Source organism: Kogia breviceps, chromosome 9 (genome assembly GCF_026419965.1).
Source record: "Kogia breviceps isolate mKogBre1 chromosome 9, mKogBre1 haplotype 1, whole genome shotgun sequence".
NCBI classification, from domain to species: domain Eukaryota; kingdom Metazoa; phylum Chordata; class Mammalia; order Artiodactyla; family Physeteridae; genus Kogia; species Kogia breviceps.
The window spans coordinates 112339364-112363813 of record NC_081318.1 but is presented as its reverse complement, the minus strand read 5'-3'; the positions used below and the strand labels follow the sequence as shown (position 1 = coordinate 112363813).

Sequence of the window (24450 nt, the reverse complement as noted above, 5' to 3'; positions counted from 1 at the left end):
CGCACACACGCACACCCTCTGCAGGGTAGGTGTGGGGTCCTTCCAGCCAGGTCCGCGCAGACAGCTGGGACTCCAAGCCTTGCTGAGACATGGTGACATTGAACAGCCCTTGTTTGGGGAAAGGTTTCATGGATGAATGACAGCCAGCATTTCTGGAACATATTTGTGAAATCTGGGAATCGCCTATTCCAGGGTAGCACTGTCCATGGAATATAATGAGACTCACAAAGGTAATTCTCAATTTTCTAGGAGTCACGTTAAAAAAGAAAAATGGCACAGGTGGGACAGATTTCTATATATTTTTTCTTTACCTCAGTATGCCCCAAATTGTATTATTGAAACGTGCTCTCGGTATAGACAATCATTAAGGACCAGTTTACCCCTTTTTTCTACCGAGTCTTTGAAACCCAGTGTGTATTGGAGGTTTCCAACACATCTCAGTTTGGACTGTGCACGTTTCAAGGCTCAGAAGCCTCCCGTGTCCGGGGACACGTACGGGATGGAGCAGATCTGGGGTTCTATGGAAATAGGTGTCCTTATATCATAGAAAACCTTTTACAATTAATTCTTGCCGAAAGTAAGCCACATACTACGTAGTCTTCCACTCTCTAAAGTAGTTTTTAAATCAGCTGTATCTTCAAAACATTTTCTCCATTGTCATCGCAAAAGAATTGGAAATTTTTCATTTCAGTTCTTCTGGTTTTGGCCTCATTTGATTGAGAGAAAACCTAGGTCCAGTTCAGTTTTTTTTTTACGTCATTTGGATTTACTTAATGTGGCTCTGTTCCGGCCATAGGTTTTGTAGGCATTTGATTAAGTACCAAGTAACAAGAATAAAGCAAAACGTAAACATGTAAAATAAAATAGTTTTCCAAAGCATAGTAGCTGAATGAAATACAGAAATCTACTATTTTTTTCTTGTTTTAGTTTTCATCCATTCATTTTATTCTCATGCACTCTCTATGGTCATTTTGGGTGGTGGGAAATCCTTTTGAATGTTTTGAAGCAAGGCCACTGTTTTATAGACGTAAAGCACATTTCCATTAAGAGTGCCATTAGGACAGGCACCACAGGAGCTCCAAAACCGGGCACCATCATGTTGGTGAACTTGTTTGCAAAAATTGTGGAGAATGAAGCTTCTTGATAACTTCCTAAAAGATGCTGCTGCGACCTGATGAAGCAATGGGGCAGAGGTGGTGAAGGAGAGGCTTTTTTCTTTTATTGCAATGTGGGAAAGGGAAGCAGCCGGTGCCTTTACTGCACCCTGAGAAAACAAGCCTGGGGTTTCATCTCGGCACCAGGTCCTGATGCCCGTGCATGGGGCACCCTGGCACCCAGCCAGGCTGAGCTGTGTGCAAGCCAGACCCCAGCCTTCCTGTGCAAGGACGCCTCATGCTTACTTAACTGGCTCGCTTCTTGCATCTCAGGAGACAGCGTGTGCTTGTGTGGCTGCTAGGTTTCCTGAGCACAGCAGATCCAAAGAGCCACAGAGGCAGCACGGTGGCTTTGATTGTGCTGTCACTCTCTGAGGTTTTTTTTTCTTTCTTTCCTCCTGTCTTTCTTTCTTTCTTTCTCTCTCTCTTTCTTTCTTTCTTTCTTTCCTTCTCTTTCCCTTTCTTCCTTCCTTCCATCCTTCCTTCCTTCATTTCTTTCCTTCCTTCCTTCCTTCTTTATTTCCTTCCTTTCTTTTTCTTTCTTTCTTTCCCTCTTCTCTCTCTCTTTCTTTCTTTCCCTCCTTCCTTCTCTCTTTCTTTCTTTCCTTCCTTCCTTCCATCCTTCCTTTCCGTCATTTCTTTCTTTCCTTCCTTCCTTCCTTCTTTCTTTCTTTCCTTCCTCCTTCCTTCCTTTCTTTTTCTTTCTTTCTTTCTTTCCCTCCTTCCTTCTCTCTTTCTTTCCTTCCTTCCTTCCATCTTTTCTTTCTTTCCTTTTTCCCCTCCCTCCCTCCCTTCCTTTGCTCCCTTTCTCCTTCTTTCTTTCTTTTTTCTTTCCCGCCAGTGTTCCTTCCTTCCCTTTTTTTAAAAAATATTGATCTTGGAAACAGTTTCATCAAGGTTCTCTAACTTGGGTCCAAGGACCAATAATGGAAACCTTTAGCTCAGGAGCAAACTATCTTAGGAGACCTCAAGGAGAGGCTGCTGCGGTGCCCTCAGGTACCGCACACCTGTGCGATAAGTAACCTAATGTAGCAGTACGGTCAGCAGTGATGGGAAGACTCACAGCCTCCCAAGTTCAAGGTCACTGGCTCTTGCCTTTTGCTGCTTGTTCAATGGAATAGACAGGGGTGACCTGGTGCGTGGTTTGTTGAGGAGAACTACGTCTTTGCACAAAAGGGCCGTGCCAGGAGAAACCACCGTGGGGAAGGGTTGCCTTCTGGAGCCGAAGAGCACACCTTCCCCAGCTGAACGCACGTGGCGGGAGGCTACGCAGCCAGGCTGGTTTCCAGGCTGGTGCACCTGAGTGCGTACGCCCAGCGCCTGTCCTCGCTCACACTCACTTTGAAGCTTCTGTCATTCCCTGCTGAGCCCCAAGCACCTACTCTTGAACATTTGAGGCAAGCCTGGCTTTTTCTTTTAGGAATAGTTAAAAGTCCATTTGGAACGTTAGACCTTTGCGCGAAAGTGTTGACTTAGTCTGGGGAATGCTATTGTTTGGTTCAAAGACAAGGTTTAATTGTAAAGTAGTGAGAATTGTTTTCTGGGTTGACATAAGTTCCCCCTACCAAGGCAGCCCCAGAAGATGATGAGTTCAGCTCGTTGTAGGATTGGAAGCAGGTACCTGGAATGAATGAGACATTTTCCCTAAGTGCATTCTGCGTAAGGTAGTGTTTAAAACTGGCTTGGAAAGGATGACCGTCTTGCTGTGTATTTGCCGTGCGCGTCTCCTCGTGCGTGGGGGACGGACAGGCCACATCCTTCGCGACTCCAGATTCGTTTCTTTGTCCCTCCCGGTGAGTCCTTGATGAAGCCCTTCGGCGCCTGTCTCCCCCCGTTCTCTTTACAGTTGGTACCATAAGGACCTGTCATCCACATCTCACCTCTGAATCCGTTGTACCCTGGGAAATAGATTTCACAGCTTCCCAGCTGTGCACCTAAATCCCCCTGAGCGCACCTGGCCTTCCCTCCCTCCATCAGTGCCGAAAATGCAACACCAGCCTAACGAAGCCGTGAGGCACATGCGCCGCCTTTGGATGTGACCCGCCCTGAGGGCACCGGATGCCCAGTGCCCGTGCGTCGTGTCCAGCTAGATGTCAGGGTCCCTGCAGGCAGCACTCCTGCTGCTGCTTCTCCAGCCCGCAACACAACGAGGGGAAAAGCAGAACGGAATGAGCATCCGGACACGCAGAAATACCAGATCCAGTGTACTGTGAACACCCTCTTTATTGTGTCAGTTCATGAGACTGGCTGTAGAAATCGAAAATCGTTTCAGTTGAAAGTCTGGCAACAATATGTTATAACCATCTAAGGAAAATAGTTAACACAAATGGGAAGGAAGCAATACTTAACACAGTGGAGGGGAAAGTAGAATGTCATCTAAAACTTTAAATCAATATGTATGGGAAGTCAAAGGGAAATGAATATTTTCGGTTTTTCTGTATAACTAGGATTTGCTCTGCAGTCCGGAGTCTGTGAAGGGCCTCCCCCGCCTGGGCTTCTCCCAACCCTTAAGGGGACAAATAAACGGAATTAACAGCATCCTGGGATCCCAGAAATTATTAGCGTACCCTACACGGAAGGGCCATCTTTTTCAATGTTTACAGGCATAGACTATGGGTTTGTTTGATCCTCTTCAGTCTTGAAAATTGAAAAGAAATCCGATTGCTCATTGACGTGGTATTGAAAACTGTATTGTCTCCCAAGTGCTATCGCTGAATCCATCCCAAGCTGCTAGACCCGCTGTCGTGGGGAGTCAGAGCCGTGTGAGAAGCGGCATAGCCACAGGGGTTAAATGGACAGAGGCACCTAAAGGGTCCCTGGTAGGTTTGTGGCTAAATGGCTAGCCCAGGTTGTAAGCAGCATCAGCGTTCCAGATTGCAAAGCTGGAGATGGGGAGTGAACCAGCCTTTGGAGGATTGATTAGTGAGAGAAATGCTTGTTAATTACCTGATCCAGCCCAAGCACCCTGATAGGCACAGGGGCGACTGAGAAAGGTGAGATTCCGGGGCTCAAAGAGTTGACCCGCTGGTGGGAGAGAGGAAGGACACAGCTGAGCAGAGAGAGAGAAATAGTAAAAAGGGAAAATACAGAAATAAAGTATTTCTTCTTGTCCGGCAGACAGTTCTGCCTGGTTACAAACGTCTGCTTCATAGTAATGACGACGTTTTTAGCTTGATGCTTTGAAGTTCCTGACTGCACTGACTGCACTATGACCGTTCCCCTAGGGAAAAGGTGAATCGGAGCATCTGTCTGCACGTGCTTGAAACCAGGCCAATTTAGGAAAGCTTCTGAGGCTGACTGCTTCCGCCACCCCAGCACTCACGGAACCAGCCGTGTGCACAGCTTGCTTGCTCTCTGCTCTGTGTCTGCGGTAGGGATGGATTCCCAGTCCCGTAAAGCATTCCAGACCAAAGTCCCCGAGTGGTCCTGAGCCCGGGGCTCGGCATCCTTGATAGGGGATGGCTGGCCTGTGTGGGCACCTCGTGAGACAGCCCGCTTGAGGTTTCGAGAGACTCTGAATGTTAGAAAAGCCTTGAAGGGATCTGCTTCTGTCCAGAGCCATCCCTGCTATAGCAACACTTTCTCCGAAGTGTGGGAGCCACCCACACCAATCATCGAAGGATGAAGTATGTCCTTTTCCTCATTTGGGAAGAGTAAAGAGAACGCCAAGATTTCCCTGTGAGATGCCAGAGGCATTTCCAGGAGAATTCCCCCTTTCAGAGAGACACATCTGTAGACGCCCATCCGTCGGCTGTACCTTCCAAATAGTCAAACAGGGAAAGGATTTCCATTTTTAAGTTTGTCAGAAAATTTTAATTATTTGAAATCTTCAGCTGCTGCCGCTGGGAGTGACAGGCCCGACTTTTCGGAGTCCATGGAAAGAGCATGTGATTCCCACAGGAAACACCAAACGAAGACGCAGCATGACTGATGAGTGATTTCAGGAGATGCCCTACAAACTGGCTGTTAGCGAACATTCTAACCTCAAAAAAAAATAAGAGTAGGGTATGTACATTGAGAAACAGTTATTTTTGGCACATTCTTTGAGGTCAGATACCTCTGTGAGGTGCTGTTTCCTCATTACTATGGCACAAAGGTCAGAACAAGAGTGTGGTGGTTCTGAAACCACGGGCGTCAATCAGGGCAGCTACGGAAGCTCCGCCCACTTGTGGAAGGAGGCCGGCCGCCATGTTGATTCAGGAACGAACGCGTGGCGCCCAGACGGGTCCCGTGGCAGGTGTGAGCAAAGCAGGCAGCTCTTCTGAAGGTAGACAAGGGACAGAGTGAAGGAAACACAACTTGAGAGAGTGCAAAACAATTATTATTTTATGCATAACAGTCCCCACTCATTTAATGAAATGCACCAGAATCATGCCCTACAGACGCCAACACCCTGCCCTTAAATGACGCACAGTCAGTCGGAGGGAGACAGAGTGTGGACAGGTGGACAGGTAGGCATCACTCTCTCTGTTTTACAGATGAGAGCGTCCCCAGCATCTGCGCAGACCCCTAACAAGGCCTAGAAGGGCAGCTGGTGCTTTAGTCGCCCGGCCTCCTTGGGCAAGTGGTGGTTATACAGTTAACGAGGTTCACTCACTGATCTTCAAGTCACACGGCCTGTGTGAACCCACCTCTTCTGATCTTAAATCTTTCACTCTTTTGACTGGTAGTTTTACCACTTTTATTTTAAGTGCGTGTGTTTATGATCTTTGTCACCGTTGCAGACACAAGCATTAGCCGAGTGACTTGGGACAGTACCGTGTTGTATTCTCCGTGGGGCTGGGAAAGTAGTGGGGGAATGTGGTTCTGATCTCTGCAGTCCGGCCAGCGTCATCGTGCAGCGTTCGCGGAGCACAGAGGGAAGGGTGAAGAGGATGAGGAAGGCAAGACCAGCCTTCCCAAGGGGACGGAATACACGAAACGCTGCCGGAGCTAGAAAACCCCACAAAACAGGCCAGGAGCGCGGTCAGCTTTGATGAGAAGGGTGTAGGCTTTTTAGAAGATGTGACGTATATTCTGTTCCCTCAAGAATGGGTAGGATGGTAAGAGCTTGGTGGGAGGAGGGGGATCGGGTGGGGGACATATCCCTGGGCTGAGGAAGCATCACTGCAGCTTCGGCGTCTGCATGGCTGACCTCAGGGGAGGTGCTCCGGAAACGTATTCCCTGGGCAGTCACAGGTATGGGTGATGGAGATGGGGCGGGGAGTCGCTGGCTTAGCTTCCCCCCCCCAGATGATTGCAAGCTGAACCCTTTATTCCGTTGCCTTTCAACAAGAAGTCTCGTTACCTGGATCACCCCAGTTGAAACCCTATCACATTCGGGGCATTCATTCTTCTAGGTGAAGTCGTGTTCTAGGAGCTGTGAGAAAGGAGTTCGGGGCAGATGGGAACCCTCTGTGCAGAGTTTGAGTCCAAAAGCTTTGGAAACCAGACAGCTTGTCTTACTTATTTTTACAAATTCATCCAAAAAGCTTGTCGGTTTGAAAATTCCAAAAGTAGGGATGAGAACCCGTGTGAGAAACAATTGAAATGATCCCCAAGTCAGACACAGGTGTCGGAGCAGATCTCACGCGGATGCAGTGCCAGTGAGCGGGCTGGCCCTGCTTGGGCCCTGCGGACGTGCAGGCCTGGGTGTCACTCAACACCACCTTCCTGACCACCCACGGGGCTTTGAGGCGCCTCCCCCCAGCCCTTCCCGAACACCCAGTGCTGCTGCCCTCGGCTCCAGAGGCGGTGGTGGGAAATCCTGGGACACGGAGGCCCCTTCGGGGGTCCCAGGGGTCGCGGCCATGCTCTGCTTCTCAAGAAGGCAGTACAGACCTCCCCTCCTCCCCTCTGTTGCCACCTCCGTGGGTTTTCCTGGTGCAGAGGCCAGTTCAACTCTCAGGGCCCATCTGGGAATAGAGTGAATTGAGCAGGTGAGACAGGTGAAGTCTCTGAACCCGTTGTAGCCCGGGCCGTGGTGCTTCCCGTGACCTTGAGACAGCATGCAGGCGATTCTGCAGCTGGGGAGAGACCCCTCCAGGACTTGGAGACGGGTAGATGGGAGGACAGTTCTGAGAGCGTGTCCCCCAGTAGACTCGGCCAGCGGCCCTACATCACGTACAGATAACCGCCTCGGTCTGAGCCATTGGAAGTGTAAAAATATTTATGCTGTTAGATTTCCCATCGTTTTCTGTTCTTTCATTTCCTTTCATTTGCATTGGTTACTCATAAATGGAGCTCTTCGGTGCGATTTGTACAACCGCTCTGTGTGTCAGTCTGTGAATAGAAATCTTGGGACCAGCCGAGCTGCCGGGGTCGCTTGGTCCCCACGTGCCGGGCGCCAGAGGTCAGCTTGAAGTGGAATCACGGCGGGCCCGGCCTAGGCTGCTGACCACCAGCAAACAGAGGGCAGTGGGCTGCTGGTTCACTCACTTACTGTCGAAGAGCTGCTGTTGAACATCCTAGCTGTGCTTTTTAGCAGAAAGGTCTGGTGTCTTCACACGACTCTAGTTGTTTAATTCAGTTTGTGGATTACGCCTCTGAGCAAAACCAAGCGATTATAACCTTTATAAGTTCTGATTCGAGATCACCGAAATACTCACCCTATCACCATAGGCCGTTAGATACTTTCCTTTTTTATTGTCTATGAATAGAAAATACCCAAGCATCTAGCGCCTTGTCGTTTTATGATCTGGGAAGGAGTGGATTTAACCATTATACTCGTTTTTTTTTTAAGTTTAAAAAGTCGTATCTCATGAAGAGAAATCGTATGCCTTCATAACCTTGATAAACTAAGTTTTGCATGGTTACACCTTAAGGTTGAAGCACATTTCATTTCATCATTTCCCAGAAGGGGCACTAAATGCACCCATTTCCTGTTTTTAATCTCAGAATGTTCTGTATTTCCTCCATATATCTGCTTTCCTGGCAGCAGGACCCTGGAAGCAATTGACAGCAAACTCTTTCACCTCAGATGTTTGCACTTGGCACGTGGTTGCCGTGAGATCTACAAGATCTCTGCACAGAAATGGAGGCGTGAGGTAAAATTCGCTGCCCCTACTGTGCGCAAAATCGTTCAGCCGGCTGGTCCGTGAGCCCCTGCCGTGCTGGGCCCGGCGCCAGGTCTGGTACCGGGTCTGACCTCATGGTCACGGTTCTCATCCACAGGCCACCTCATCCAACATCTCGGTCATGTAGCATTTGTGGGGGAGGGAGCATTTCTTCACAACTAAATGTTCTAAATTATTCAAGCCTACTCCATTGTACTTTCATTGTGTTTTAACCCTTCCGGATAAGGAATCTTTGCCAGAACCTGCCAGACCCCCTGAGATCCTTTTAAGAATATCTTGCATATGCTCTAACCTTTTCTTCTTAAGTCCTGCTCCCTGCTGTAAACACTTAGACCCAGCATGTTGGAGAGAGCATCGCATGCACAGGCTTGGCAAACTGTGAGCCCTGCCAGCAGGGAGGTTTGTATTATCAGGGCGTCCGCTTGCTCATTCATTTATTCATTCCTTCAGCAGACGTTTCTCACACCTGCCACGTAACGTACAGATGGCAGCTGTGCAGTCTTCTTGTGGCCAGAAAACTTACTTGCATGTGTCCAACCCTTAGGTCCTGAACGTGGCTTCAGAAAAAGTCATTGTGTGTATGGAGCTTGTCTCTCACTGTTGCCTAAATGACCCTGGCCTTGAATTCTCGTATCCGTTTGGACAGTATTTTCGGTCTCTTCCTTGACTTGCTAATTTGCAACTTTTAATCTGCTGAGCGTTAAGATAAGAAAGAACCACTTAATCGTTTCCTCGGCTGTTCACGACGTGGAAGACAGATGCCCCCACCTAGTACGGAGGGACTCCCCCGTGAGCACACAAGTGAATTTTGGCTGAAAGGTTTCCGACTTCTCTTTTATTGGTTGTCTCAGAGGTCAGTTTTCCTTTTTTTCTCCTTCCTGACCTGTTGCCGTGGGTCGTTGTAGATGGCCGCACGGCTTCTGAGTAAGGGAAAGGGCATGGGCTTGAGGTCAGCTAGTGAGGCTCTTGAGTTCCCCAAGTTTATATTTCTAAGTTTTTCAATCTCTTTGATCTTTATTCAGATCCTTCCAATTTAAGCTTTTGTTGTGCTTGTTTCTGTCACTTAAACCGGCCGCCTCCAAATCAAAATGAAAGGCTGGCTCATAGTGGGCAAATGAAAGGCTTCATCTAGTGGACCAAGAGATCTCCTTATTTCTTTATTAGAAATGTTATTTTACTTGGCTCTCAACCATGACATATCTTGGAATAATTGGCGACCTAAATAAGAATATTTGGTCCTCGCAGGGGGTAAAACTTTCTGTGAATTCCACGTGTTGTGTATATCTTTCCATCTTACATACCGTTACACTTTTTAAATACTTGGTTTTCTGAAAAGAAAAGAAAATTGCTTCTCAGCAAGGTTGTGGCTTCCCAAATCTCCCTTCCTTGCTCTGATGGCAGAATCTCATCCTAGCAGTCAAGCTGGAGAGCCGGCTTCTGGAGGGGCTGCAGGACTGGTTGGCAGCAATGCTTCCCCATGGGACGTGCCTGGGGCCATCCTCTTCCCCGCCGCCCCGTGGAAGTTGCAGCTTCACTTTTCCCGGACTTCCAGGGCACTTGACAGAGAGAGGAACCTGCTTTTCTGTACCCTCAGCCGTGCCGGCCACAGCTCTGGCCAGAACGTGCGGTCTTACTTAGCCTTCAGACCCTTGACCACCACTGCCCCACCCCGGGGTGGGCGGGGCTCCTGAGGTCGGCCGCCCACCCACCATGCAGAAGTCTGCTGCTCTCTCCTTCTCCCTTGGCCTGTGAACCCTGTGAACCCTACAGGGTTTGCACTGACGCTTATGAGGGAGAAAAGAAGTTTGCCGTCCCCCCTCCCACCCCCCTCCAGCCACAGCGCTGGGGACTCTGATGTCACCAGATGCAGTGACTTACCGTCGAAGCCAGTCCTCTGGTGGGGACACGGGGTCTCTCTGGCCCCAGAGGCTTTGGAAGCCTCATTGCCAAGGGCCCAGGGGCTGCATCTCTGCTCTACAAGATCCGTTAGTGAGTCTCTAAATCTGCCGCATTTATTGAAAAGTGTCCACAAGCCTTTTTGCCTGTTTCTCCTGGGACCTCTGTTACAAGGAGGGAGACCCATTCACACCAGGGACCCAGCCCGTCCCAGAGCCAGGGTGCAGGAAGTGTATTGGCAAAGGGTCCAGGGAAGGCGGGATTCCCTCCAGACCATCTGCAGCGGATGGTGCTGGTTGGCAGGTTCTACCCACGTTTATCCGTAACTCAGGAATTAGAGCCCCAGCGCTGCCTTCTGTGCAGATGAGCTTCTTCTTGATGAACGTCCCCTCACTTGGAAGAGCTCAGTGGTTCTCCCAGCCCGGGTTCCCTCCAGGGCAGCTGGATGTGAGCGCTGTGAGCAGACAGTTTATTTCCTTTAAAAGATGAGCCTGTGGAAGGGGAAGCTCAGAGGAAGGCACTGCGCGGACAGCAAAGGGGAAAAGCCAGCGCGCAGGTGACCACCGTGTCTCCAGGGCGCCCTGAGTGCCAGGCTGGGTGCAGGAGGGGCTTGCGTGCCCCGCCCCCCCCCAACTGGCCGAGGGCCGCCCCACGGAGGGTGAGCATCCGCTTTCTGAGATGAGAAACCAACTTACCAAAACCCAAGGGAGAAAAAGGACTCAGACAGTTAGGGGTCACGGGCCTTTGGTGACCCTCTTGCATTTCCGCTCTTTGTCCCAGAATCGGAAGCGACAACGTAAAAAGTAGAAAGGGAAAACAGTGCCCTTGGCGACGGGCTGTGGCCCCGGGGGTGGGTGTGGCGTCCTCGGTGGGGCACGGAGTCGGCACCACAGGTGTTTAGCGTGAGCCGCTTGTGAGTAAACTGAAGTTTGCCCAGGAAGGGAAACGCTCAGAGTCTCGGGCTGACGTGGAATCTTGGACCGCGTCAGGATCAAAGCGTCACGTGAGGGGTAGGAAGGGTGGGTGACGCACCGTCATCTAGAACGTTCACCCAGGAGGCCCCCGGAGGTGGAGTCCTGGGGTCTTGGGTGGAGACGGAGACAAGGGCCTCGACCCAGGACAGCCCTGTCCGGGACCGCAGCCCCTCCCGACCCCCCTGCACCCCAGGCTGCGTGCACAGAGGTGAGGTGTGATACCCGCGGGCAGAAGGCTGGCCCCCTCTCGGTTTATATTCATGCGATTCAGCCTGTGAGCCCGTGAAGCATAACCGGAAAGGACCACTCCTGGGAAGGTGCTCCTGAAATGTAGTCTCAAGAGATAATCAGTCGTTTTCTGTAAGAACAATAGCAGTTCTTGGAAAATAAGGAAGGGGAAGATAGTGCATTCATTTAAAAACCCGCGCCTGGGAGGGAACTTTCCATCTGAATTCAGAGACCTCAAAGCAGGCTGGTGGCCCCCGCCCCTCAGACGCACGCCATGGAAATGCTAGATAAGGCGTTTCTCGGAGCACCCGCCGGGCTCCTCCGGTGGGAAATGCCGAACACGGAGAACTGCTGCCGGTTATCTCCACACACAGCAAACGCCGCAAATGAGTTAATTCGCAGTTTCTTTCTCTTTTTTCCCTTGATTCCATGCTTTACTCTCGTGGCCTGTTCTCATGTTTAAAAATGATATTTGGAGGTCCCAAAGAGGAGCTACCTGCATACACTTATGCTTTCTGTACCTTTAGTCCATTGTTTTGGTCTCAGCTCTCAAATTGTGTGTTTGATGACACAAGGCAAATGTCACCATGTTTTTAACTCTTGGCTTTTTAAATACAAGAGAAAAGTAACAGATTGGCCTCCGAGAGTTATTGGGAATTTCTGGATCTAGTATGGTTTCGTGCAGACACGCAGGTGACCCTTGGACCATATCCCCCAGCCCACTGGACCACAGGGCAGACGTGTCCCTCTCCCTTCTGGGCTAAGAACCAGGAGATCATCCTCTTGTAGAAGTTTGACTGAGATGAAGACAGGGTGTGTGAGTGTCAGTGTCTGTCTGGGGGTGTGTATGTGTGTGTGACTGTGTGTATGTTTGTGTGTATATGAGTGTCGGGGTATGTGGGTGTGTATGTGTGTCTCTGTGTATATGAGAATGGGTGTGTTTGAGTATATGTGTGTCTGTGTGCGTATGGGGGTATGTCTGTGTGTATGTGAGTGTGTGTGTGTGTGTGTGTGTATGGGGGTGTGTATATGAGTCTGTGTGTCTGTGTATGTGTGTATGTGTCTGTGTATATGTGAGTATCTTTGTGTGTATGGGGGTGTATCTGTATGTGTGTGAGAGTGTGTGTGTATGTGTCTATGTGTGTCTTTGTGTATGTGGGTATGTGAGTGTGTGTCTGTGTATCTGTGTGTACGTGTCTGTATGTGGGTCTGTGTGTCTGTGTGTATTGTGTGTTTTTGTGTATGTGTCTGTGCATATGTATGGGTGTGTGTGTGTGTGAGTCTGTGTGTCTGTGTGTGTATGTGAGAGTGTGTATATATGTGTGTCTGGGTATGTGAGTGTGTGTGACTGTATGGGTGTGTGTGTGTATGTGACAGTGTGTGTATGCGTGTGCCTGTCTGTAGGTATGTGAGTGTGTATGTCTGTGTCTGTGTGTGAGTCTGTGTGTGTATCTGTGTGTATGTGACGTGTGTATGCGTGTGCCTGTAGGTATGAGTGTGTGTGTCTCTGTTATGTGTGTGTGAGTCTACGTGTGTATCTGTGTGTGTGTGACAGTGTGTGTATGCGTGTGCCTGTCTGTAGGTATGTGAGTGTGTGTGTCTGTGTGTGTATCTGTGTGTGTGTGTGACAGTGTGTGGATGCATGTGCCTGTCTGTAGGTATGTGAGTCTGTGTGTGTCTGTGTGTGTGCAGGGGTGCCTGTGTGTGACAGTGTGAATGTGTGTGCACACACTCCGCTCAGCCGCCCCCAATGCAATTCCTGCGCTGCTTCCCTTTCTGTCACTTCTCCATAATTCTCTGCATTTCGGTTGGGCTGCTGTCCCGGGCTTCCTCTTTCCCTGCATTCCTGTATTTCATTGCTCGCCCTTGTTCCTCTTCTAGGGCTTGTACAACACAGCCAGGAGGATGTGGAAACGCAGTTACAATATGACACACGGGCTGCAGTGTCACAATCGAGCTCCCGGGCCTGCCTCCTGGAGGCTTTGGGATGAGGCGGGAGGAGGAGGAGGAGGAGGCATGGAGAGGGGGGAAGGCAGAATGCAGAAGTGCTGGCGACGCCAGCAGGCTTTTCCTCTAAAGCCTGGAGTTTCCCGTTAGCTGGGGCTGCGGAAGCCTGCGGCTGCCCTCTCTGCTTAGGGAGCCTGGGACACCCAGGAGCCCCTTCCCCAGTCAGAGCCTCCTTGCCCCGGGCCACCGCTGGCTCCCAGCTTCCCTGTCTGGCTGTCTGTGGGCTGTTAGTCCCCTCCGCAGCCCCCCACTGCAGCCCCTCCATCCCGACGCCTAACCCAGGCCCCCCAGCGCGGCCCCCTGAGCAGGGACCTCGATGCTCCCTGTGGCCTGGGGGCCTCGTCTCAGCTTCCAGGAGCCTCCAGGACCCAGCCGTTCCCCGCTGCACCCCTTCGTCGGGAGGACGTCCGCCACACGTGCGGCTGCCCTGTGTGTCCGCTGGGGATGCCTCTTTCCCACTCCTCATCCCGAACGTGGTCCTTCTGGGAGACCAGGCCCCGTATCACTCTGCTGGCTCCGAGCGGGGGACTCCCTGGTGCTGGGCCCCCTGAGGTGGGGTCCTCTCTCCCCTGCCCCTCTTAGACCTCACCTTCCTGCCGTCAGAGACGCTATTGCCCTCCCTCGGGGCTTCGCACCACACTCTGCAAGGCCTGAGTATAAGCCACCCCCGAATGCTAGGTGCCCAGGCGCGTTCAGGGCCTTCTTCATAAACTCCTTCATTGCCGGCCCCGGGGGTCTTCAGAGGCCAGAGCAGCCCTGGTGGGACCCAGAGGAAGACGGTGAATTGTTTCCCCAGTGGTAACTCCCTGATCTCAGATACCAGGGTTCCGTCTTTCCCTTCAGACGGGCGTGGGCTGATCAGGTGAGCTGCAGGTAGCAGACACCCCTGGGGGGTGGCGGGGAGAACTGGGTCCCCGTCCCCACCGGCAGCCCTGGGCAGGCGGTCTGAGCCTATTGCTCCATTTGTAAAGTGGGGTCGTGGTTTCCTCACGGGGCAGCTTCTGAAGGGAAAGAAACGGGTGCCCAGAAAGCGTTTTGCACAGTAGCTGGTAGCACACCCAGACGGGAGGGGACAGGTTCAGGCCGGGCAGCCCTGCCCTAGAAGGTGCACGCTTGGTGCAGCTTGGATGTTAAACGGGAAGAACACGTGACCTAAACCGGTCCTTTTCACACGTTTCTCAGTAAATGGTTTTGAATCACAGAGCTGGCGGTGGGGGGCGGGAGGGGGGGGAAAGGGAGGAGGAACCTTCCTCATTTCAAAGAAATGTTGCCCGAGGGAAGGACAGGACTTTTTGAGAGACCCTAGTCCTAAGAAACGGCTGAAACCTACTGGGAAGAGTGTGATGTTTCAGGCTCTTGGCAAGAGATGTGAGATGTTGGCTGAAGTGTCACATCTGAGGGGACACAGCCTGAGGCCGGGTGACGCTCTGGGTCCCGGAGCTTCTCGAACGAAGGTGGAGGGAGCCCAGCAGGACTTCTTTCCCCAGATCCATCTCCCGCGCCCTCCCTGGGATCATATCGCAGAGCTTTCCAGGGAGGGTGGATATGCTGACATTGCATTTGTTAGGCACGTAGATAATGAGAGGGGTGAGAGAAGACAGAGGAGGAGAGGGGAAGCTTCAGAGTTCCGTAAGAGAAGAACTATAACATGCAGAGTATTCAGGCTTATTTTATCCCGTTCGCAGTAAGTCCGCGCTAGACACGGAAGAGCTTGCGGTGGTGCATCTCTGGCCCGTGTCTCCCGCTGTGTGAGTTTCGTGTCAAGATGCAGGGTTCCTCACCCAGGAATCCCTGCAGGATGGTTCCCAGCTAAGAAACGGAGGGAGCAGGGGCCGCCTCCCCGTGACTTCTGGGTGCGGTGGAGACGCCTCTGACCACGGAGCGGGGCGGAAGTGTGGGAGGGGCCCGTCCGTGCGTTGGGGACGCTGTCCTTCGAGTGTGAGGGTCAGCGTGACGGCCTGGCTGTCCCGCTTCGACGCTGTGTCTCTGAGCTGCCTTTGTAAACACGCGGGCGGGAAGAGCGGTCTTTGCCCCCGACGCGCGCGCACGCGCACAGACGCGCACGCGCGCACACGCAGACGCACGTGTGAGCCTGGTGCGCAGGCCAGGGGCGCCCACCCCACCGCGTGTCAGTCCAGGCCTCTTGCCCAGCCTCGGCCCTGGCCCCCTGCAGATGCCCACGTGCCTGCAGACCCGAGGCGCCTCCTACTTCCCGCCCTTCCCTCCCTCTCGGATCCTGGCCCCTCGCCTGGCCTCACCTCACCTCACCCCCAGCTGCTGCCCGACAGCATGCTTTTGGGCGGAGAACAGGAAGAGATGGGAAAGCCAGGGTGAGGGCTCGTCTCCACCCTGGGCCGTAGGGCACGGGCATCCTGAGCAGCCTCTCCCTACAGATCAGCGCCCTTGAAGACAGAGCGCGTTGCAGCTCCGCCGGGCTCAGGGCGGCGGGGCAGCGGGCACAGCTGTCCTTCCGGACCCCTCTCCCCCTGCTGAGTCACCTCTTGCTTGGAATTCTGGCAGCGACCCCTCTGAGCTTCTGGAAGGGAGGGACGGCAGGGGACCCGCCCTCCGTGTGTCCCGGGGGAGATTACTTTATCTCCGGCCTCCCCGAAGCATGGCCTGGGCTCCTGGGATCTGTGGGGCTTGACACAGTGCCAACGGCGGGGATGGAGGGAATGGCCTGGAGGGTCTGCAGAGCCGGAGGGGGCCCTCCCTCTGGCCCTCTGGCGACAGAGCAGAGCCCGGCCTGTACCCCCCTCAGCGTGGCAGAGGTGCACACAGCAGGCGTGCTTCAGGGGCCAGGCACACCTAACCGTCGAAACATCGCCTTCAGCCTTCACCGCTTCATTTCGCGCTGGCGGCGACATTCCGCCCGTTGCTTCAGTAGGAATGTGCCCCGGGAAAACCGCACCTGAAACACACACGGCGTTTACGGTCACAGCAGCTGAAGCACCTGCGGGTACAGCCTGCAGACGCCCCGACGGCCGAGAGCTGTCCATCCGCATCCCCCCTGTCCGTGTGGCCAGGGATCCAGTCACCCACCGCCTGGTCTCCTCCCACCCTCACGGGGCCTTGACACCGAAAGGTGGCCCCGTGCACCTGTGCCGGCCCCGCCCATTGGCACCGTCCACATGCCTGCATGCGGTCTGAGCAAACTCTCCCTCCCTTACTGTTTCGGCCTGTCTGGTCCAGTATAAATTCCCCTCACCGGAACAAGAGTTGGAATGGAAAAGAAAAACCAAATACAATTCAAGGTTTCACCTACATCCAGGCCCTCACACTATTTCAACCTCCCCAGGTCCATGGTGAGACTTTTTTTTTTTTTTTTAACATCTTTGAGTATAACTGTTTTACAATAGTGTGTTAGTTTCTCCTTTACAACAAAGTGAATCAGCTATACATATACATATGTTCCCATATCTCTTCCCTCTTGCATCTCCCTCCCCCCCCACCCTCCCTATCCCACCCCTCTAGGTGGTCACAAAGCACAGAGGTGAATTCCCTGTGCTATGCGGCAGCTTCCCACTAGCTATCTAGTTTACATTTGGTGGTGTGTATATGTCCCTGCCACTTTCTCACATCGTCCATGGTGAGACTTTTATGGCTTCTCAGTGCTTCTCCGGCCATCCAAATTTCCTTCAGCCCTTATTTATTGCCTGAAAATGTCCCTTTCCTTCTCTCATTTTAAAGCTTGAGCTAAGCTCTCCTTCACTCTGTTTTTATTATGTTTCCCTGTTCTCCTTTCCATGGTTTTCTTTAGATTATAGGCGTTGGAGGCGAATTTTAGAAATTTCACCTTGGTATTTCTGTATACTTGCTATCTTTGAATAGGCAAATACTATTTTTACCAATAAAGAGGTATTTTTTCTTAAAAAAAAAAAAAACCAGAAAGAAAAAGCAAGAAGGACATAACATTCTGAAAATATCCCTAAATCTATTCTTTAACCTGTTGAATGTCTCACCCTAAATTGCTGTAAACTCTATCTAAGAGGGTGGGTAGGGGGCGATTCCAAAGGCCACCAGAGCAATGACTTCGAAGACATTCCCATAAACAGAATCATCGTTTTTGAACCTGTTTGCTCAGTTGCGCTCTTCAGAAGAAGAGTCTTTGCTTATCCACGTTTCCCTTTCTGAATTAGAGGTTTATCAGTTAGAGCTTCTCCATGCTGTTTAGTTCACTGTGAACACTTAAAACTGTACTAATGAAATGTAAACAGAAATAGCGCTGGTCCCCAGCTGGTCTCCTCCACGGGGAGCATCAGAAGTGGGTCTGTCCCCGTCAGCTCACCAGGCTGTCGGTTAGTTCCATGGGATGTCTGCTCCGGACGGCAGACCCAACAGTGGTCGTGGGAAGGAACGCCAAGTTGACTTTGACCGTTCTGTCACTTTCCACTTGAAACAACCAAAACTGTCCCACGACCTGGCCGTCAGCTGGAAACCCTGTAAGGGTGAGTGAAGGCCTTAAAAGGTCCCCCAGCCCCAATCCCAAGTGGAGGTGAGGACCTGCCAGGATGTTTGGGGTAAGAGGGAAGCCCGCCTAGACTTGGGTTTCCAGGTGCCAAGTACAAGGTCCCCGAGCGTGTCTGTCTTTCCTAGGCAATGTGATGGTCTTGCAAAGCCTCAGCCTTGTTGTTTTTCCTGTGTGTTAAAAACTTGGTCAGTGCTAGTCGGCTGTAGCTAATCCCTTCAGCCTGAAGTCTTTGTTGACGAGAAGATAGGTGTTATCATTGGTCCTGGTTATCTGCCCACCGCTTTCCACTGAGAAGGGGGCTGAGGGGCAGGGCCTTATAAGCATTACAGTGCGTCTGCACATGGATCCGACAGAACAGACACGATGATTCCCGTTCTGGGGGTGAGGAAGCCGGGGCTCAGGGCAGCTGGCGCCTGCCCGCATCCACATCACCTGGGGGGACAAAACCAAGTGTCCAGCCCTGCAGCCCCTGCCCCCCGCTCTCCGACAGTGCCCCTCCTTCCCAGGAGCTGACACGGCTCCAGGTTTGGGGGCGTCTGGGGCGTGATGTGACACAGGCAAGAGTAGCCAGAGGACCCGTTTGAACAGAAAGACTGGGCCCGTATGCTCGGTTCTCTAAACTGAAGTCAAGTCCAGCACTTTCCCCGAGACTCACTCGACCTAAATGCACCCACTTCCTTGGGAGTCACACTCAGACCTAAGAAGTACAGTGCCTTCTGCCTCATACTTTGCAGTTCCTCCTGGAATGAAATTCTGAAAATGTCCAGGTCGGATGGTTGTCTCCAACAGGAAGGAGTTTGTTGATACAGTGACCCTGTGATGAACCCCTCGTGTTCTAGGTCTTGTGCAGGAGGAGAGGAGATGAGAGAAGGGAGCAAAGCGCCCGTAGCCTCTTATCTGATCACGGAATTGGGCTCCAGACACACCAGCTTCCAGAACTGGGCGCGAATCCCAAGGGCTCTGGAGTGGAGATGGCGCAGGCTGCCGTACCGAGAGAGAGGGTGGGTTCTGACCGGTTGTCGAGAGGGTGGGAGAGCAGAGGGGCCCCCGGGGGGGGGGGGCGGAGAGGCATAGCTAGCTGAGCAGGTCGGGGGGACGAGACTTGAGGCCGGTGGCCCTGACATCTGCACAGGACACAGATCTGCTTGGGCGAGGAGGATGTCTCCATACCGGCTGCAAGGCGTTTACAAATGAGTGCAGCTGGTGGTTTGGTCTTTCTTGCGTTTTGCCTGCAGGTTCACCCGTTTGGTTGTCTGAATGGCTTTACCAGCTGGGAGGGTCATGATCGTTGCTGACCAGTCCTAGAGGGATTCGGCCCAGGACTTGGGGGTTTTGTCTCGTCACAACAGTGCAGACCGGTGGAAACTCTGGACGTAGGTGCCCTGATAAAGGCAGCCTGTGGATGAGGATCTCAGGGCGATGGGCAGGGTGGATTGGAAGTGGAGCCTGAAAGCGGGGTCGCCAGGGTGCAGGCCACCCCCATCCGTGTACCGGGCAGTGGGCAGGAAGCCCTGGTAGGATGTGGGGCGGTGCGGGGAGGGCGCCGCCCTGCGGGGCAAGGCAGCGGCTTCACACGTGTGCTGGCTGCGATGTGACTGGAAAAGAGTCAGAGAGACGGAACTCAAAGAGAAATTGGCCGTGGGAGGCCAGGTGTGGGAGTGAGGCCACGCGGCCAGATGAGAGGACCACGGGCACGTGGGGCAGGAGGAGGAGAGCTGGGTCTGAAGACAGACCTTGAGTCTGGGTGAGCGACGGAGCCCAGGAGGATCCTGCAGTCAGGGGGGCACTGGTACATCGCTGCTTCCTGTGTCCGTGCAGGACACGGCGCGGAACAGACGCCGGGGCCCAGAAGGCTAGAGGAAGGATGTGGAGCGGGAAGCAGGGTGTAGCAACAGGAGCCACTTGGGAGCGGCTCAGCTTCGGTGCGAGGCCTCAGCCAATGCTCGTGGGCTCGGTGTGCGGGGTCAGACTAGCTTCCTCTTCTGTCAGTCTGCAAGGACACCCCCTTCCTGGCGTGAGTGGTCAGGAAATGTCAGCGTTCTCTTCCCCAGCAAGACGCAGAGCCCCCTAACCTAGAGGATGGTCTGAGGACAGATAGGCACCCCCGAAACGTCTGGGTGTGGCAGATTCGCAAGAGAATCTGGATCTGGTACCTATGCAGGATGTAACCAGCTCTCTAGCAGGAGCGTGGCCTTGGGGTTTTGGCACTGGGGGGGTCCAGGGTCCTCTCCTTTGCCCGCTGGCCCCCTCGGGGACCCTGTCGCTAGGGCAGTGACAGGGTGAGGATGCCCTTCCCGGAAATGCTACATCTGCAGGTATCGCAAAGGTCACTGCAAACCATACTTACACGAGTGTGTAAGAGACTGATGATCTGGCTGTGACCGACAGGCTCATATGATTTAAAGAATATGTTAAAAAGTCACATGACTGCACATTTCTAAATTCTCCTAAATGTACGAATGGGAATGTGTTTACACTGAAATCGTCCGAGTCTTTTTTTTGACTTGGAAGTGGGCAGGCTGCCTCTCTCCCAGTTTGCAAATCCCAAGTATGTTTTCATCTCTCCTGAAGGTTCCAGCAGTGTGGGAAGTATATAATTCTATTCTTTATAGTTTGCACGACTAAAGGCAAGCCGAACAGTGTGGTTTGGGGGCCTTTCACCTTTTTCCCAGAATGGTCACCCAGTGGCAATCTGAATGGGGTTCAGAATCTGAGGCACTCCCAGCCTTTTATACACACATGTTTGTGACAACTTGAGGAATAAAAATTCCTAGCAAATGAGCTCAATTTGCTCTTGGTTACAAGAATGTATTTCATGAAATTTAGGAAACTTAACAAGGTTCGTTAAATCTGTTTGTATCTGCACCTTTTTACGAAAGGAGCCTGGAATGCGGGGGTGACATTTACTAGGGAAACGAAGACAAGGCTGAGAGTCAAGGAGGCATCACTTCTGCCCCCCTGGGAAGCTTCTAGGACCAGCCAGGATTGTGATCAGAGACACATCAGGTCTGCACCTGTCACACAGCCCCCCACGTGCCTGGGGAGAAAGGTGGTGTGGCTGATTTCCACACTCATTAGACACGTGGATACCATCAGAGTGCAGGGTACCTGGGTCAGCGGTCCGGACCCTGGACCACCGATGCCCACTGTGCATTCTCACTGCCCCGTGGGCAAGGGGGCCGGGTGGCTGTGCAGAGGGCAGCAAGGGGAGGGGGCCACACTTTCCAGACCACTCACGGGTTGCCATTGTGTTGTGTGGGGGATTCTTTTTTTTTTTTTTTTTTTTAGTAAAGATATTTATTCTTTATTTTATCATTTTTAAGTGAAGTACAGTTGATTTACAAGATTGTATTTGTTTCAGGTGTACAGCATAGAGATTCGGTATTTTTTTTTACAGATTATACTCCATTAAAAGTTATGACAAAATAATGGCTATAGTTCCCTGTGCTACACAATATATCCTTGTGGCTCATCTATTTTGTCTTATTTTATTTTTGTTTTTATATTGGAGTAGAGACGGTTTACAATGTTGTGATAGCTTCAGGTGTGCAGCAAAGTGAATGAGCTCTACAGATACCTGCATCTATTCTTTTTCAGATTCTTTCCCCACACGGGGCATTACAGAGTGTTGAGCAGAGTTCTCTGTGCTCTACAGTAGGTCCCTGCTGGTCACCTATTTTTTACACAGTGTGTGTGTGTCTGCTAATCGTGCGGGGGATTCTGTAGGTAAAGGCGCTATAGCTCTCACGCGTGGTGCGTGTGTGTGCAGGTGCGGTAACGTTCACGCGGTCCATTGCCTCTCCAGCATCGTAAGGGAGGGAGCACAGCTCCCAGAGGCCCTTCCGGCAGGGAGAGTGTGCGTCTGGAGTACTGACTCTATGCGTCAATTACATATGGTCTCAGATTCACCTGTTTCCCTGCTAACCACCAAGGGGATAAACTCCAGAGCTTCCTGGAAGCCCCAGCCTCCTCCCTGTGGCCCAATGGTAGTTCCTGCCTCGGAGGACCTCGTGGGGACTAAAGCCAGCTTGTGGGAAGAGCTTGTAAGTCCCTGGTGTTTACAGAGCTCCTGGTGAATGCCTTCCCCGAGGCACTGGACCGACCAGAGGAAAATGGGACGAGATGGGATGAGATGGGATGGGACAGGACAGGGTGAGTTTTCACGGTTCCCCACAGGGAGTGAGAGCTCTCCTTTTCCTGAACTCAGAAGCAGGTAACTGCAGGAGCGTGTATGGTACCCGAGCAAGGGTGAATTCTTATCAGTTCAGCTTTCCTCGGGGAAAGCACAACAACTTTATAGCTACAGCTGTTTTGTTTCTTAAACTTTTTGTCATTTGAAGGGAATCAAATCTTTAGGACAACATCTTTCAAATTCGTTTGGATTATACTAAGCAAAGGACTGATGCTCCTAAAAAATGATTAGCATGCAGTGTCCAACGATGTGCTGTCATTTTATTTATATTCAAAGGTAATGGATGAGATGGAAAGCATTCTGACCGAATTCCATACTTTAAGGCTTACGCTCTGATCACCCAGGATCTGTACATCATCTGTACATCTTCTCCCGGTGAGGCGGCTTTAGATGAATTCCGTTCAACATCACGCATGGCCTGTAGCTGAAGGGGTACCGACCGGGAAGTTCACTTTCAAATCCAGTCACGCTCAAGCCCCCTATCAGCAATCTCAGCCGTATCTCAGGGCATTGGGGTAGTGACATCATTTAATCAGAGAACTTTATGTTATGTCATGTATTGTGATGTTCCCGACTTAAAAAGGTAATGCTTACCTTTCAAAACATCTTGACCTCTTCTCCCTTACCTGAGATGGTAGCACCCCCATGACACAGAGCGACCGAGGTACCAAAAGTCGATACAAAGGGTTAGAACTCAGTGAAGACGATAGAACTGCACAGGTCGCTGTGAAATCAGCGTCCCATGGTTGACCCAAGTGGACCACCTGATGACAGCTTGGCTGGGTGGGACACAGGTGGCGACTGTTGGATTCGGATGCTCAAGGAACAGAAGGAGTAGAGGGAGACTAAGGGCTTGTTAGGAAATAATTAAGGTAGCGACTTCAAGGAATAGCTTTGCAAGTGTCTACCAAACGGTTTCCCCATTATCCCAGTATTTTACTAAATTTTTCATGAGGAAAAAAAAGGGAGGGTCTGTGGTCAGATAAGTTTGGAAAACACTGGTCTAAGCAAACTTCAGTAGGTCTGTTTCCTACAGGAAGCTCTGCTAATTCAGTAGTTCAGCAACACGTTTAATTTAGCAGCTACTCTGTATGCATAACTCAGACAGTTACTGTGGGTCACTCCGGCAGAGGAAACTCTGTGTGTGTGTGTGTGTGTGTGTGTGAGAGAGAGAGAGAGAGAGAGAGAGAGAGAGAGAGAGAGAGAGAGAGAGAGATGTGCGGTATCTATTAAGTTTCAAGATACAGGCACACACTGAAAAGCTATGACCTGCAAAACCCAACAAACTTGGCAATTTGAAGTAGTGATAGTATTCATGAGGGCAGCTGATAAGGAATACCCACAGACATCGGTAGCTCGTTTTGAGGTAGAAAACACGAATTTTTCCCCACTCCGTGTGTTGCATGAACACTTTCTAATTTTCTGTGAACACTTGCTAAGAAAAAGCTGAATGAAGAACATTTGCAATGCACTCAGCCCCTTAAGAGTCACACTGCTTTTGTGAAGATAAGCACTTTCCCAGGAGATGCTTGGCTGTGATGCTGAGATCGTGGACCTGTTTATACCAACTCCCCTGAAGGGTTTCTCAGCGGAGAAAGTTCTAGAATGTTCTAGGTTGCAGCCCCTAAGATGTTCAGCACACCAGATGTTGCTCTGCAGTGCCTGTGTGATATAGTGCCATGAGCTCAGACCTCTGGGAAGTGGGGTCCCCTTTCTGAGTAAGCACTGTGTTACGGTTTCAACCCTCTGTCCGAGGGCTAACAGGACCAGATTAGTAACTAAATAATGGTTTTGAGTAATGTTACTTTCCTTTTAAAAAACAATGCTTTCTTTTAAACTCTTGCTCTGTCTCTCAGATGGTGTTACAGCCCAGCTTTCTTTTTGCCTTCTCTATTGCAGTGGCTTATGGGTCTGACGGCTTTAGGGATTTTCATGCAATAATTCCCAATTCTTTCTCTCGTAAGTATACACTTTGCTTCTAGAAAATGGTAACGTGTATTCATTTCATACTCAGTTTCCATAGTGTAAATGTTGTGAATGCATCTTTTTTCATCGCCTTCCTTCATACTTGAGAAAATGAGATAAATTAAATATCTAATCACGCTGTTTATTAAACATCTATCATCGAGAACATCTCTTACACACCGAGGTATGTATGCCTGGTTTTAGACTGTTGGATATACTATGGAGCCTGCCTTTTGAGGTGGCAATGCAGTAATAGTAAGGGTAGAGGTAACAATAGAATCGACAGAATCGTTGCCCTACTAATGCTGTTAAACAGCTTTGTTACGAATGTGACGAGTATCTCCTCTTTGTCGAGTACGGCGATAAAGGCCAGACTTTCTGTCTCCGTTAAATAACCCAACATACTTTCAAGATACTTGTTACAGTCTTGTAGGACGGAGAGGGATACATACTGTCCTTCTGTTCTTCTGAAGTATTAATTTCAGAACCGAGAGGAGAAAAATCGCAG

At 51.2% G+C, this 24450-nt stretch overlaps 1 protein-coding gene across 9 annotated transcripts in view; it reads left to right on the top strand.

Annotated features, from left to right (window-relative positions):
• The window catches only part of IKZF1 (IKAROS family zinc finger 1), a 90041-nt gene that overhangs the window by 33701 nt on the left and 31890 nt on the right, over window positions 1–24450 (top strand). The gene's annotated exons all lie outside the window — the stretch shown is intronic.